This window comes from Hyperoodon ampullatus (genome assembly GCF_949752795.1).
Source record: "Hyperoodon ampullatus genome assembly, chromosome: 4".
NCBI classification, from domain to species: domain Eukaryota; kingdom Metazoa; phylum Chordata; class Mammalia; order Artiodactyla; family Ziphiidae; genus Hyperoodon; species Hyperoodon ampullatus.
Genome location: NC_136917.1, coordinates 85,705,285 through 85,721,777, shown reverse-complemented (window position 1 = coordinate 85,721,777; position 16,493 = coordinate 85,705,285). Strand labels below are relative to the sequence as shown.

The following is a 16,493-nucleotide window of genomic DNA, read 5'->3' as shown; positions in this document are numbered from 1 at the left end:
TTATAGCCAAAAGCAAACATGTAATTGAAAACACTTGATCTCTGCTTTTAATTGTTCCTTGCCCCTCAGACTACTCTGGGCCCTGGAAGACAGAGATATCATTGAGAGTTTTTCCAGGGAGAGCAGATTTAGGATGGTTACTGGGAGAGATGAAGTGAAAACATAAAATGGAAGAACCAAGAGTTCAGTTGCCAGGTGAGAGATGTGGAGGTGAGAGGAGTCTGCTCTCAGGACAACTACAGAGGAGAGATGGACACAGAAGTTAAGAACAGGAAATGATCAGAGGCAGGAACTGGAATAAATCTACTAAGCTGTTGATCAGGTGTGGACCTGCTTTAAAGAAGCAGATAGCTTTAAGGGGTGCAGAAATGCAGGGATAGAAAGATATGTTACCTTCCTCCAAGTGCATTTGTTGGCCATAGCTGGAGAAAAGATGTATGTACACAAAAAGGTTAATTAAGACAAAGATATATGCCCGATAGCCTCAGAGCAAATAGCTGGGGGTTGTCAAGAGCTAGCAAATGATCACCATTTGGAAACGGCTACCTATCACAGGGAAACCCATTAGACAAAGCAACAAATCTCTTACATAATGTTCTGCATCACCTGCAAGTGTGACAACTACTGCCACATCCTGAACCGTTTTAAGAGCATCAGCATCCTTCCTTGAATCCCCAGAAACTCTGACTCATCTTGCTAAGTGCTATGGACTGAATGTTTGTCTCATCCCCAAAACTGATATGTTGAAATCCTAACTTCCAGTGTGGTGGTATTAGGAAGTAGGGCCTTTGAAAGGTAGTGAAGTCAGGAGGGTAGGTCCTCATGAATGGGATTAGCGCTTTTATAAGAAGAGATGCAAGAAAGCTTCTTTCCTTTCTGCTCTCTCTGCCAAGTGAGGATACAGTGAGAAGATGGCTGTCTTCAGTCAGGGCACCAGATTTACTGGCCCCTTGACGTTCGACTTCCCAGCCTCCAGAACTGTGAGAAATAAATTGCTGTTTAAGCCACCCAGTCTGTGATAACTTGTTATAACAGCCTGAAATGATTAAGACACCAAGATTAACTAGTCATCTATAGTTGTCTCTAGGCCCACAATAAAATCTCTTCAGATAGTAACAAGCTACAGGGCCTTGGACTGGCAAGCAGGCTGAGAGCAACACCCTTCTCTACTAATTAAAAGGCTGGAAATCCCTGGGCTAGAGCTCCCCCATTATGAATGCTGTGTATCAGAGATGGGACCAAAGTATGGTAGAGAAACAGAATATTCTTACGGAACCATACACTTTTTATGTACACATTAGTAATCTGTATAGGAGCCCCTGTATATACTGGCTCGAGGGTTAATGCGTCAGGTTCTCAACATATTTTCCCTTATTATTGGAAAACAAAAAGATCTTTGGGGCTTCCCTGGTGGTGCAGTGGTTGAGAGTCCACCTGCTGATGCAGGGGACGCGGGTTCATGCCCCGGTCCAGAAAGATCCCACATGCCACAGAGCAGCTGGGCCTGTGAGCCATGGCCACTGAGCCTGCGCGTCCAGAGCCTGTGCTCTGCAACGGGAGAGGCCACAACAGTGAGAGGCCCGCGTACCACAAAAAAAAAAAAAAAAAAAAAAAAATCTTTGTTTTTCCAACTAGCATCCAAACTTTCTTCTTTTCACTACTTAGCTGTGACCCAGTGCTTTGCTTCTTATCCATCTACCACTTACTTTAACCTCTGGAGTCTGATTTTCATCCTCTTAACTATATTGAGACTTCTCTCTTGAAAGTCACCAGTATAGACCTCTGTCTTATAAAATACAATTCTCCTTAACTGCACTATTTGACTCTTTGAAATCTGTTTCTTCTATAAACTTCTTGTTTCCTTGGTTCCTATGACATGATACTTTCTGAACTCTTCTATTTCTCTTATTTTTCTTCTGTTCCTTATTCCCCCTTATTGTTTTGGCTTTCTTGCCTCTCCTTCCCTGATCCTCAAAGATGGTGGCTCTTTAAGGTTCCTGATCTTGCTCTTTGCTTTTCTCTCTTTGAAAGTTCCTCTTTGATTAAGGTCATTTATTTTGTATCTGCAGCATCACTGTGAAGATGAGCACTTCAAAATTGGACATTAGCAGCATAAATTTTATGCTATAGTATAGGTCTAATATTTCCAAAGTAATAAACGTCAGTTTACCTTAAAGACAACATGTTATAATTCTTAATTCACATCTTTCCCCTTAAATTTTGTTCCCTCTCCCAACTATTTTAGTTCCCGTCTTTCTAGGACTAAGGTCATGTTAGACAGGTCCCTGCCTTATATCCCTTTTAGCCTCTCTGTTTTCTGTTCCTGCCACTCTTTTGATGTATCCTTTAAATTTGTCCCATCCATTTTATTCCTATTCCCACTGACTTCATCCAGGATTTTACTCCTTTTTGCCTAGATTACTGCCAACGCAGTTCTGAAGATGGTGTTGAAGACTGTGTACATGTGTGAAATGAGGTTGGGGGGATGATGGCTGACTACCCTTACCCTTTCCTATACTCTGCCCATCCTTTTTCCTCCCTATTTTCCCAAAACTGTCTTTGGGCTGAGCCTTCAAAGGTGCTCTCATCAGGGCAGCACTTGGACATAATGCAGCTGACCTGGTTCCAAACCACAGTAAGAAAAAATTAATTTACATATGTGAAAAATTGGGAGGGAGGTGAACTTGGGGATGGCTTGGGACTTGTGAGGCTTTGTGAAATAGGGCAAGTCTCAACCTTTCTGTGCCTCAGTTTCCTAATCTGTAAAATGGGCATTTTTAAAGAATTTTTTTTAAGTTGAAGTATGGTTGATTTATGATATCGTGTTAGTTTTAGGTGTACAGCAAAGTGATTCAATTATATGTATATATACACACACATATTTTTCAGATTATTTTCCATGATAGGTTATTATAAGATATTGAATATAGTTCCCTGTGTTATAGTAAATCCTTGTTGTTTATTTTATATATAGTATTTTGTATACATTAATCCCATACTTCTAATTTATCCCTACTTACCTTCCCTTTCCCCTTTGGTAACCGTAGTTTGTTTTCTATGTTTGTCAGTCTTTTTCTGTTTTGTATACAGATTTATTTGTATTATTTTTTAGATTCCATGTATATGTATAAATGATATCATATAATATTTGTCTTTGTTGGACTTACTTCACTTATTTAATATTCTATAGGTCCATCCATTTTGCTGAAAGTGGCAATATTTCATTCTTTTTATGGCTGAATAATATTCCATTGTATATATATACACCACATCTTCTCTATCCATTCATCTGTTGATGGACATTTAGGTTGCTTCCATATCTTGGCTATTATAAATAGTGCTGTTATGAACATTGGGGTGCATGTATCTTTTCCAATTAGAGTTTTTGTCTTTTCCATATATATATATATATATCCAGGAGTGGTATTGCTGGATCATATGGTAACTCAATTTCTAGTTTCTTCAAAGAATCTCCATACTGTTTTACATAGTGGCTGCACCAATTTACATTCCCACCAATAGTGTAGTGAGGGTTCCCTTTTCTCTACACTCTCTCCAGTGTTAATTATTTGTAGGCTTTTTGGTGATGGCCATTCTAACCTGTGTGAGGTGACACCTCATTGTGGTTTTGATTTGTATTTCTCTAATAATTACCGATGTTGAGCATCTTTTCATGTCCGAGTTGGCCATCTGTATGTCTTCTTTGGAAAAACCTCTATTTAGGTCTTCTGCCCTAAAATGGGCATCTTGATACATGACTCCATGAGGTTATGGTAAGGATTGACCAAGATGACCTTAATGTTTTTCTCGGCTTGACTCATGTTTAGACAGGCTTCTTTCTGCCCCTTGGCCCCTGACCTCCCTCTCACCCAGGTCCTTATAGAATCCAGATAACCTATGATTTCCCACCATTCCACCTCTTAAAAACTCTCCCACCCTTTGATTCATTGGAGATAAGTTCAGACTGAGTTCTAAAAAAATCATGAAAATACCGCCATGCCATGAATCCCTGCTATGACTGTTATAATCCTTCCAGCAATACCTAGAACAGAAAATGTTCAGAGAATTCTTGATTTTTGTCAAAAGGAAAAGCTGGGGGTTAGAGAAGGGATGGGTCTTATCCAAAACTTTGAGTTATCCAAAACTCAGGCAATGTATTATAAGTCATGAGATGGGCAGTAAACTAAAAGCACCAAAATTACCCCCTTCCTGAGCCAAAGTGCCTGCTGAGGGCAGAGCCCTCAGAAACCTGCTGAAGGGCAGGGGGAATGCAGGCTAGGGTTTTTTTAATCACTGAGAATAGATCAGCTTTATAGAATTCCTTTAAGGCTATTGGTCCACACCCCTTTATACCTTGGATAATTCCCAGTTTTTAGAGTAGAAAAGGAGAGGTTAGAGATAAAATCTATAGTCATACCCAAACCAACCAAACAAACCCAAACACATACCCCCCAACTCAGCCATTCCCATTTTCATCTATTCTTAATTTGGGCCTGTAGCTGGGTCCAGCCGTTCAGTAAATGATTTTCCTCACAATAGCACTGCTGCTCTCTGCCTCAGGGTTATTTTCCCTAAGGACAGAGATTTCTAGGACAGCCTCAGTCTGGTGCCATCTTCCACAGCTGTTGGTTGTCTTAGACTCCCCTCCTCTCCTTGCCAGAAATTAGGAGGATCTAGGTGATACTTGTCTCCCAGTTATAGCTGCCAGTGGAATGAATATTCACTGGGGAAAGAGAAGTCTTGTTACCAGGCTTTGGAGTCTTCTTTCAAAATATTTGACAGATTAATTCCCAGAAACCTGTTTGCTCTGAGATAAGAAGCGTGTGGGAGTATGGGGGCAGGTGGTAGTGTATTTACAGTGATGGCCATTTCTTAGTCATTCAGCAGCAAGCATCGGCTGAAAATTATCATTGTAAAAATGACAGTGTCACAATATTCAGGGCTACAGAAGGTCTGGGAAGGGACTGATCCAGAATGAGGGGCCCAAGACAATCCATGACAGACCCCAAATATAGGCAGGGAGAGAGGCAGCACTGGGCTCTCCCTGCCCCCTTTGGCATTGCACCAGGGTTAGGGTCCTTCGCCTTTTCACCCTTTTAGTCATACTCAAGTTCAAAGAGATTCAGAACACAGGCTAACGACTGAATCTTCACTTGGACCTGAGCTTTCTGCTTGATTCTCTTTCTGTTTCTCTGTGATAAACTGTACTAGAAAACACCAACAGTGACCATTTAAAGATTGTCTATTTACCTTTAATAAAGTCTACCTCACTATGTCCATAAGTGCATCTGTTTTCATCAGGACAGGCCCCAGATGAGCTAGGTGCTCCTCTTGCTACTTTAAGCTGTAGGTTTCCAAGAGCCAGCTCCCTCTTCTGCCCTCCTTCCTCCCTTCTCAAAACACTGGCACATGTGAAATCCTCTGGAAGCTTCTAAACACTTTTTTTTTTTTTTTTTTTGCGGTACACGGGCCTCTCACTGCCGTGGCCTCTCCCGTTGTGGAGCACAGGCTCCGGATGCGCAGGCTCAGTGGCCGTGGCTCACGGGCCCAGCCGCTCCGCGGCATGTGGGATCCTCCCAGACCGGGGCACGAACCCGTGTCCCCTGCATAGGCAGGCGGACTCTCAACCACTGCGCCACCAGGGAAGCCCTAAACATTTTTATATTTAGAATTATTATCCTTATGATCCTATTGCCAAACATACTGGTGCCTACTGTTATGAAGCCAGTAAATGGGCAATGGGCAATAGTCTTCTTTGCATTTAGCTGATTCAGGTGATTAAGTTCTTGCTAATGAAAGGTAAGCAAATGTGTTGTGTAGAAATCCTGGGAAGTCTCTTTCTCCCCTTCTACTCTTATACTGATGCAAAAATGTGGCTGTGATAGCTGGAACTCCAGCAACCTTTTTGGACTATGATGATGAGGGCTGGATCCTAATAATAGCAAAAAGAGCCTGAGTCTCTGGTGACCATGGAGCTATCATTTCAGCCCAGGCCTGGCAACTTCCATGCTTTTTTTCTTATGTGTATGAGAAATAAACTCTTATTAGCCCTTTCACCTCCAGTTGGAATGTTATTTTTAATCTTATATTAACTACGGTATGTCAGCATGTGCTAACATACTGGGTTTACTTTTCTCCTATTGTTATCAGGTTTCTCCTATTGTTATTAAATTTCTATGGTAGCTCCTAACATCATTACATATCTTCTTCTATTTTAAATTTTCCCTTAAACAAACTTCAGTGGAAACCAATGTTCCAGAAACTATGCCAGACTGCTGGAAAACAAAGATTAGCAATGTAATATTTCATGGGTGTGAGACATTCACCAGATCCCCCATTCTAAAGAAGTACAGGTGAGTGACATCAGATGAATATCACTACCATACAAATCAGCCTTGCTTTTGGCATCATAAAAAGAGTAGGCCTGGTCTCTGGCTTTGGAAAAAAATTTAGCCTAATAGAAAGGGAGAACAGAAGGGCATAAAATAATGAATGTTTACAAGCAGCCAGGGAGAGCTAGATTAGTGCTTCTTTTCCTTTCAGGCTTATTGTTGAAAAATTAATAATCTCTTGGAGGTCTACTATTGCAATAGAATCATCAGTGACCTCATAGGGAACCCATCTTTCAGATTGGGCTCCATCTTCCCTTCACTGGCTGGGTACAATCCAAAAGCAGGATGACGATGAATGGCCAGACATCTGCAAAACAGCTTTTCTTTTCTCTAATTCTTGTAATTGTTTTAATATTTATTTGAAACAAATGTACTTTCAGTCCTTGAGCCCTATTAGAGTATTCTAAAAATATGGCTGAAAGTATAAAAAGGGAAAATTACACTTTTTTCTCACTTTCTCTAATTTAGGGTTTTTGAGATTGGTTTTAGGGGCCAATATGTCCAGTAAACACAAGCATTCTTTTTTTTTATAATTGAAGTATAGTTTATTACAATATTGTGTTAGTTTCAGGTGTACAGCAAAGTCATTCAGTTATACATATATATTTTTTCAGATTATTTTCCATTATAGGTTATTATAAGATATTGAATATAGTTCCCCATGCTATACAGTAAATCCTTGTTGTTTATCTATTTTTTACATAGTGGTGTGTATTTGTTAATCCCATACTCCTAATTTATCCCTCTCCCTGTCCATTTCCCCTTTGGTAACCATAAGTTTGTTTTCTATGTCTGTGAGTTTGTTTCTGTTTTGTATATAGATTCGTTTCTATTATTTTTTAGATTCCACATAAGCGATAGCACATAATATTTGTCTTTCTCTGTCTGACTCACTTCACTCATTATGATAAACTTTAGGTCCATCCATGTTGCTGCAAATGGCATTATTTCATTCATTTTATGGCTGACTAATATCCCATTGTATGTATATACCACACCTTCTTTATCTACTTATCTGTCAATGGATGCTTAAGTTGCTTCCATGTCTGAAGCCAGGTGTTCTTGATGCTTATGAATGGGTACTGAGTACCGAGCCTGTGAGTATTACTATGATACTGACTTGTCCCTCTTTCTCTTCTCCTTACTGCTATGGCTGCTGGCTTTGATCAAGTGCATATTGTGTGCTAGGTAGTACATGTGTTCTGACTTTACATGAATGATCTCTTTTAATCCTCTCAGCCACTCTATGAGGTTATATAACCACTATTTTACAGATGAGGAAAGCCAAGCTTGGAGAGATGATGTAACCTATTCTAGGTCACTCAGCCAGAAGTGTAGCCAGGGTTTGGATCCAGGCAGCCTGACTCCAGAACTCTTTGGGTTTTTTTGTTTTTTTTTGTGATACGTGGGCCTCTCACTGTTGTGGCCTCTCCCGTTGCGGAGCACAGGCTCTGGACGTGCAGGCTCAGCGGCCATGGCTCACGGGTCCATCCGCTCCATGGCATGTGGGATCCTCCCGGCACGAACCCATGTCCCCTGCATCGGCAGGTGGACTCTCAACCACTGCGCCACCAGGGAAGCCCCAGAATTCTTTGTTTTTAGCCATGACACTGAAGTTTATATGAGCTCACAAGTATGTGGAAGGATCAGAAACTTGTCAGGTCAGAGAGTTAGAGCCCCAGGGGCAAGCTGCCTCTCTGTCTTCTTCTTTCTGTCACACCTATATGGGAGGTTACAGTGAGGGAGAAAACTGGAAGAAAAGTTCATTTCAACTTGGAACATGAGAGGCCATCTCTTTGTGTTGAACTTGGCCCAGGCCATGCTGTGATTCCCATGGTGGACTGTGTTCTATGACCAATAAAAGCATCTAATACTCTGTCACTGATTGGCCTTTGCCTCCTGGATGCTTGAAGGTAATTTTCATTACCCCAGGACTGCAGGGACCATTACTACAAGGATGAGTAAGAGATATGCCCTGGCCTGTTGTGATTCTTCCTCTTCTGATGTTTTCCCTTTTCCTTGGAAGCTGAGAAATAGTCTCTCTGCTGGGTCCCTGTCCTCGGCCCTCATGCCTTTGGGCCAGCTGAAAGGATAACCCCTCTGAATGGAGGCCATGCTAACACACAGTTTTATCGCTGTGGAAGACTGTCTGGGTCAGGGATCAGGCTGCTCGTACTCACAAGTAAATAAAGAAAAGTGACGGCCTTTGTGTTTGCTCTTCTCTCTGCCAGGAATGTTCTCCCATTCTTATAATTCAGCTCTCAGTGCAAACGTTACCTCCTCATCCAGGATTTAACCTCCTTAAATATCTCCCTCCAATATCATCCCACAGTATTAATTTCCTTCAGAGAAAGTGCTTTTGTTCTCTGAAATCACTAGTTATAATGACATATACTAGTTACACCACTAGCTATAATGATATGACTAATGGTATATAACTAATGACTAAAACTATAACTAGTTATAGTCTCCTTGAGGACTGGGGTCTTTTGTTCAACACTATATCCTCAGCTTCTAGAATTAGTGCCTGGCATACAGAGGGTAGGTACTAACTATTGGTTAGATGGATGAATGATTGAGTCCCATTATTTTCTTTGGATAGGACTAGCAAAAACAGTCTGTAAAATGCAACTAGACAAAACGTGGGCATAGTTTTAGTATGCATTTCCCTTTACAGTAAAGGTCAGAAAGTGGGGAGATTCTTTCCTCCAACTGACCAATACGTGTGTTATATCGTGTGGCCAACCAACTTTCTTCTAAGAGTTCTGAGAGAGGGGCTATTGCACTCCCTCCACCCTTGCCCCCCATTCTGCCAGAGGAAAAATGATAAACTCTTTTTGAGCTAATTGCTCTGTTTGATACAATTGTCTTGTACTTTCCTGTGCCATGTGTGTGTGTGTGTCCATGCATGCACACACAGGTGTGGTGCCATTGAACATACTCTGTGTGCTACAAGGTGCTTTCCTATCTGTCCTCCTGACAGATGAATCCAGCAGGAGAATGCTTGTGACATGGGCCAGATGCTGATAACAGTAGGCCAGGAATATTGCCAAGCAACTCCCTACTGGAACACTTCCTTCCCAGATAGCACCCAGGCATGAGGGGAAGCCATCCTGCAGATTTCAAAACAGGAAGGCAAAAATAAGATAAACTTCCTTTTGCAACCCAGAATGAAGTTCTTTGTATAAGCTACTGCCATTTTCCACCTAGTGCTACCTCTAGGGCTACCAGGGGACCTAACCCACGAAGAAACACAGGCATTTTAGGTTCCCAATTGACTAATCCTACAAACCATCCATTATTCATTGCAGACCTGCAGTGCTCAGCTTCAATGCTACATGCTCTAGGGGATACAGATGACATGGACCTGCACTCTAGGATTTCATATCCCAAGAGGATATATGAGACCAACTCTATTTAACACAGAGTATAATTAAGGCTAAGTTGGTTTTCAGGACAATATTGTATTGTTATAGCATTGTTTCAGGTTTGTAAATCTTGTGTCCAAAAAAACGATTGTAAATTACAGGGATGCTGTGAAATACTTCTAAATTTTTCGTGACAGCAACTTGTGCAGTCCTGGGTACAAAATAGACCCTCATGGGAAAAAAAAATGGTGGTTTCAATGTCATGGAGCCCTACAGAAGTTGGTCCAGGCTGCTTTATTACTAATTGAAAGGAATGGTCGGTGGGGCAGAATTTCTGTTCTAACCCTAGGGCACCTTTCAAGAAAAGGGTCACATGAGCCATCCCTAGAAGTGCCACTGAATTGCTGAAGGAGATTGGCTTCGAGTTGACCCAGAAAGTTTCAAGGTGTCCCCAGAAAAGGCGACAGCTATGAAACTGTCCAAGTCATGTCTGGGAGACCAAATAGTGCTTTGACACTTGGTATCCTGAGCTCCCTAATTAGTTACACTGTTGCCAAACTCTTGGGAGCCCTAGCTCTGTCAGAGGCCTGGGAAGCTCTGCCTGACCTCGGTGCCATTGTCTGCCTGCTTTTGTGTTGGTATGCCTGCTTGTTTAGTGAGTTTAAGTTTGCCCTTCTTTTGTTCAATTCCTTTTTCTGACCAGCTGCCCTGAACTTCATTCAAATGCCATGTGCGTGTTTTTGAAACCTGGCCATTTAATTCACAGAAGAGCCTCGGGTCGCATTGCTTTGAGTTGCAGCTTCCAATTGATGTTTAAAAAAGACTAAAAGCACGACTCCAGCTGCACCTTCAGAGTTTCACCAGGTGTGTTAGCAGAAGACTGCGAGAAAAGGCGTCAGACAGATTGGAATCATATCACAGTATTTCAAATGGATTTACTGTATTTGTACTATGGTATTTCATAGGTGGTTATTAGTGTTCATCACAATAAACTGAAAATATAGGAAGAGAGGAATAAAAAGGCACTAGTGAAAATGATGGATCATGTGTTCCTGGGATCCCCAAGCTGAGAACTGGCGAGTTCAAGATTCTAACGGTCTCTGCTTCTGGCTGTCCTTCCCACTGAGGCTTTTGTAAGGTCCCCTAGTTTCTGCAGACCTCTACACCCTTATCTGTCTTAAAGAAGGAAAGAACCCAACCCAAGTTTCCAGAGCCTTAGGCCTATGAGTGAATGACTCAGCGGAGAGATCTGGAAGTTCACACTGTTTTGAATCTCAGTAATAGAAGTAAGGAACATCTCAAGTGGTCTCACACCATTTTTTTCCAGACCACTGTTGCAACCAGCCAACCAGAAAGACAGTTATTTACTGTTTTATTCTGAAAATGTTTCTTGGAAATTAGATTTTTTTTTAGTCAAACCTTATTTCCCACTACCTCTTGTTGAACACTGGGACATATGTAGGACAACATAGGCTAAAAGCTAAGAGAAGTAGATGGAATGAGTGTCCCTGAGTTACCGTTCCAGCCAGAGCCTCACTGGTGTGCACACCTGGGGTTCCTCTTCTGTATTGTCCTTGAGATCTGCTCCCTTGGGTACAGAGTTATCCCTGAAGAATTATGCGATTGTTACAAAAGATGTCATGTGCATGAGGGAGTGTAAAAGTTTAAGAGGAAAAGGGTTTTCCCTTTAAAACAGAGGAAGCTAGCAAGCATGGCATTCACGTTTGCAATCAAACCTTTTTCCTCACCATTTTAGGTCTCTCTTGGTTCATGGTAAGAGTTGTGCTTTTAGTTACATCTTCTATACTTCATAATGAACTGCTAGACCTTGAAGCCAAGCCATGTCAAGTTGAAAGTAGTTTAAGCTCTTCATTCATCTAAAACCTCATCTCAACACAGAACTTGTATTTTCCCTGAAGCTTTTCAAATTGACTTCTTTTGCAGGGGAAAAAAACCTTTGCATGCATTAAGTTCTTTGGACTTCCCTATTTTTATTTCCTAACTGGCATATTGTCATTTCCTCCATCATACACAATCTGGCCTTATTGTATTCCTTGCCATTTGGTCTCCTCAAGTAGCCCAGCTTCATCAGCCTCTTCTCTGACTTTAAGAGTTTTTGTCTTATGCTGAATATAAATTACCACATTCCAGTTCTATGAAAAACTAGAGAGTTTCAGATTTTATCTGATTTACTCATAATATTAAACTTCAAGAACATACTCTCAACAGCTGAGGTCCAAAAAAATGATCAGAGCTAAATCTGGTAAAGACCAAATTTGCTGGCTATTAAATTCTTCAGTTGATTTTATATTTTGTAGTTTATGCATCTTATCTTAGTTATCCTTTCTTGGGTCTCTGACATTCCATCCAGCAAAAGAATAAATGCCCTGGGCCTCCCTGGTGGCGCAGTGGTTGAGAGTCCGCCTGCCGATGCAGGGGATACGGGTTCGTGCCCCGGTCTGGGAGGATCCCATATGCCGCGGAGCGGCTGGGCCCGTGAGCCGTGGCTGCTGGGCCTGCGCATCCGGAGCCTGTGCTCCGCAACGGGAGAGGCCACAACAGTGAGAGGCCCGCATACCACAAAAAAAAAAAAAAAAAAAAAAAAAAAAAAAAAGAATAAATGCCCTCTCTGTTTAAGTGACTTCATTTATAAACTGAAGAAATTAATAGTACTTACTTCATTGGGTTGTTGATAGATTAAAACAGATACTAAATGTTCAGTATTTAGAACAGTGCTTGACATATGGAGACTGCTCCAAAACATTGTTATTATTATTGTTGTAATAATTATTAGATCTGTTATTGAAATGACATTTGGTTCCAAATATCAGATGTTAAAAATGTTGAGATCATTTATGACAGAATAGGACTTTCTGAATATACCTAAGTGATACTGAGGCCCTCATGGCATATCCTGCTGGCATCTTGGACAAGTCACCATCATGTGACATTAGTTTGCCCTCTAATTAATAGTATTGCTTTATTACTCTTTTTTTTTTTTTTTTTTTTTTTACTTCATGCTCCAAGTATATGTCCTTGCTTAGGCTAATTACATTGTGTTACCCTAAAAATGCCTACTTTTTTATCAACAACTTTCATTTTCCCTGTTTTGTTTGTATCACAGGGTCAAAAGGAGTCTGAGGTCATTTAGATCCTCCCTACCATCAGACTGATGCCAATTCAGTCACCTCAAACAGGTAAGACACTCTTTTAGAGTACCTCCAGGGAAGGGCACTGCACAACACCCTTTGTAATTTATGTCAAAATACCAAATAAAATTTTTGTTTGACAAATATCTTCAAGTCTTATTAGCTTTGCTCCTCTTTGCTCTAGTATGATTCTTTTAAGACACTTAAAACAATTTCTCCAAGGAGCATCCTGTGCTTTTTTGGTCTTTAAATGATATCCCCACTGATTTTTCCATGGAGTTCATACTATCTGTTAAATTCAAGTGATAGAAAACACAATTCAAACCTACTAAGAGATTTAATATATAATTTAACTGAGAAGAGCAGACCTAGGGTGCCTTCGGGTCCTGTTTAAGCCACCAACAGCACCAGGATTGGTTTCTCCTCTGTGTCAATTCTCTATACTCTTCCTGTTGGTGCCATTCTCCTCCAGGTTCTCTCTTCATTTCCATAAGATACTACAACAGTTCTGCACTTTATTCTCAGCTGGCAGTCCAGAGGGAAAGAGAGAATCTTAGTGAAACAAGTTTAGATATTTACAAACAGCATTAAGCACAGAAGTGTGATAGAGAATTGGTGATAAAGTGAGCTAGGCAAGGTGGTGGGGTAGGGACTTTTGGAAGATGTTTTTTGAATTCAGACCTAAATGAGAAAACAGCCATGAAAACATCCTGAGAAAGATTGTTCAAAGCAGAATAAACAGCACGCGCAAACATCCTGAGACAAAAATGGGCTTGAACTATTCTAGGGGCAAAAAGAAAGCTGGTGTGGCTTTAACTGTAAATGAGGAGGTTTGGAAGAAGATAAGGTCAGAGGTGGCAGGGTCACATTTTGTGGATTCCTGCAGACCATCACAAAAAGGAGTTTTAGGGCTTCCCTGGTGGCGCAGTGGTTGAGAGTCTGCCTGCCGATTCAGGGGACACGGGTTCGTGCCCCGGTCCGGGAAGATCCCACATGCCGTGGAGCGGCTGGGCCTGTGAGCCATGGCCGCTGAGCCTGCGCATCCGGAGCCTGTGCTCCACAACGGGAGAGGCCAAAACAGTGAGAGGCCCGCGTACCGCAAAAAAAAAAAAAAAAAAAAAAAGGAGTTTTAATTTTTATTTTGTAGTAAAATAAAGCCACTGGAATGTTTTTAGCCAGGGATGAATTGACTTCAAAAGCTAAATGTGGCTGCCCTGAGGAAGATGGACTATGATAGGTATGTTAGCCTGCTGCCCCCAGGCTCCCCCATGCTCCCCAAAGTAAGGACTAAGGCAAGAATGTGCATGTAGTGTATATAGAAGATGATCCCAGGGAGCCTGAGTGAGAGACCTAAGTTAAAGAAATAGCTATGTAGAAACTAATACAAGTTCCAGAAATAGCCATCTCATTTCTCACCACCTCTGATTAGGTTACTTGCCGGTTCTCTGTAGCAATCACTCAGGGAAATCCTCTGATTGAATGTGACCTAAGGCACATAATAACTCTGGAGTCAACAGCCAAACCTTTCCCAAGCGTGGGAGCTAACTGTGGGGGAAGGGTGATGGCTCAGAGAGGAACTGAGGCACAATTACCAGAAAAGTGATGAATAGGTAATAGATGCTATAAATAATGGATCATCTTCATAGTTCCTCTTCCTTAAAATCCATAGAAGGTTGGGTCCCAAAATAATGGCATCTGGGTCTTATATATTGGAATTTCTTTATATTATTCTTCTATGATATGGAGTGGTGGGCTTTTGATTTTTATTGTATTTAAATAATACAGGTGAAAAAGCACAGATACACAGCATCGATGGTAGAAAAATGTTGAAAATAGGAAACCTGATAGCAAGTTTTAAGAAGATACTCTGCAGGACTTGATTAGATGACATTATTACAGTAATTTTTGCTGAGCAATCTGTTATAGGGAAGGATATTTATTTAGTATTTTATGCATCTGTGAAAGGAGGCTTATGTTTTGAAAGAAGCACTTTAAATATTTCTTATCTCTCCGATAATTGGGATCTAAATATATCATAAAATAATCTTTGAACTAATTTCAATTTCAGATTATTTTCAAAGAACCTACCTCTTATTCTCAAAAAAAAAAAAGAAAAAAAATGCGAGCTCAGAGGACACAGGAAAAGTTCTGATACTGGAGGGCCTGACATCATAATTGAAGATAAAAGAGTGACACATCTGTGTGTTTGTGTTTGGCGATCACTAACAAGGTAAGGCTTGGGAGAGATGTGCCTATCTTTCCATGAAGCAGAGGGTCAGCAAACACAGAGAAAGAACTCAAGCCAGGAAACATTTAAAAGGATCCTACTAAAAGATAAAAAAAGGGAGACCCCAGACTGTGAAAGATAATATTGTTCAAGGTATGTGGAAGCAGTCCCAGTAAAAGAAAAAAAAAAAAACAAGAAATAAAGACACCCCAAGCAGAGAGGAATAATGTCACACACATAACTCAAAGGTCATATGGCTGTGCTACATCTACTTGGAGAGGTGAAAGAGGAAGGAGAAGAAATTATTTCAATTTGGACTAGTGCCCATAGGCTTTCCTGCAGGGACAGCTCTCCCCTGGAAGACTGGTCAATGTTTTTTTGTGGAAGCCTGATTTTCTAAAAATTAATTTCTTTATCCTGGTGTTATTTGCTACTTCCTTTAGTGTCACTATTCAAGTATAAAAACTTGACATGTTATTGTTGAAGGACATGCTTTCCTTCCTGAGGTATTAAGATTTCCCACTTCCTCTCTCATGGCCCTAAGGAATTTCATATCCCCAGGCTTGGAAGCTGTTTATCCTAAAAAAGGCTGTCAAACTTCAGGTGGGTTTGACATATAATTTGTTTTTCAATATAATTTTCACTCTGTGGGGGCCTGTTTAGTAAGATCCATTGCTCTGGCCCCCAATCTTCAATACAGTCTCCAAATTGGAGCCTAAGCCTAAAGATGTGATAGAGAAGCAATGAAGATAGATACAAAACACAGCTGAGACTCAATGCAGAACAAAACAAAGGAAACAACAGGAAACTCTGCGTTGGTTTTGTGTTTGTTGAGGTAAGAAACACTAGTTGCTGTGACAGCCAAGTCCTGAAATCTCTGTAATTTAACAAAGTAAAATGTTTTTCTTGCTCATCTCGGGGCTATTCTGGTCAGCACGTGAATGAGTGGGTAGGTGGAGGAATCAAGTGAGAGGTGATTCTGTTCTACAGGACTATTAGGGAACCAGGTTCCTTGCTTCTTGTGTCTCTGTCTTTTGGGACCACTGAGTCTTCTCCATTAAGCGAGCAGATGAGAAAAGAGAGCTAACATCTCATTTGGGGAGAGAGGTGGGTGGGGAGGGCCATCAGTTAGGCCTGAAGGTGATGCAGTGCACTCCCACTCATATTCTATTAGCCAGAACTCAGTGCACATGACCGTATCCAAGCTGCAAGAAAATTGTAGTACCATTGTTTTCCCCGGGGGTACCAGCAAGCTCTACCACAGGGTGCTGGGCTGCTTCTGCTCCCACCTGTTCACTGTCACTCAGACTATCCTCCAACTGGTGGGCTGGAGAGGACTAGTTCTAGACCAGAAGAA

General features: G+C 41.2%; 1 long non-coding RNA gene across 1 annotated transcript in view; it reads left to right on the top strand.

Moving 5' to 3' along the window:
- Positions 1-15,193, top strand: part of LOC307051375 — a 59,197-nt gene extending 44,004 nt beyond the window's left edge. Inside the window, exons 5-6 of the long non-coding RNA XR_013810823.1 lie at positions 12,885-12,957; positions 14,978-15,193. This is a non-coding gene — a long non-coding RNA (uncharacterized lncRNA). The remainder of the gene's footprint in view (positions 1-12,884; positions 12,958-14,977) is intronic.
- The last annotated feature ends 1,300 nt before the right edge of the window (positions 15,194-16,493 follow it).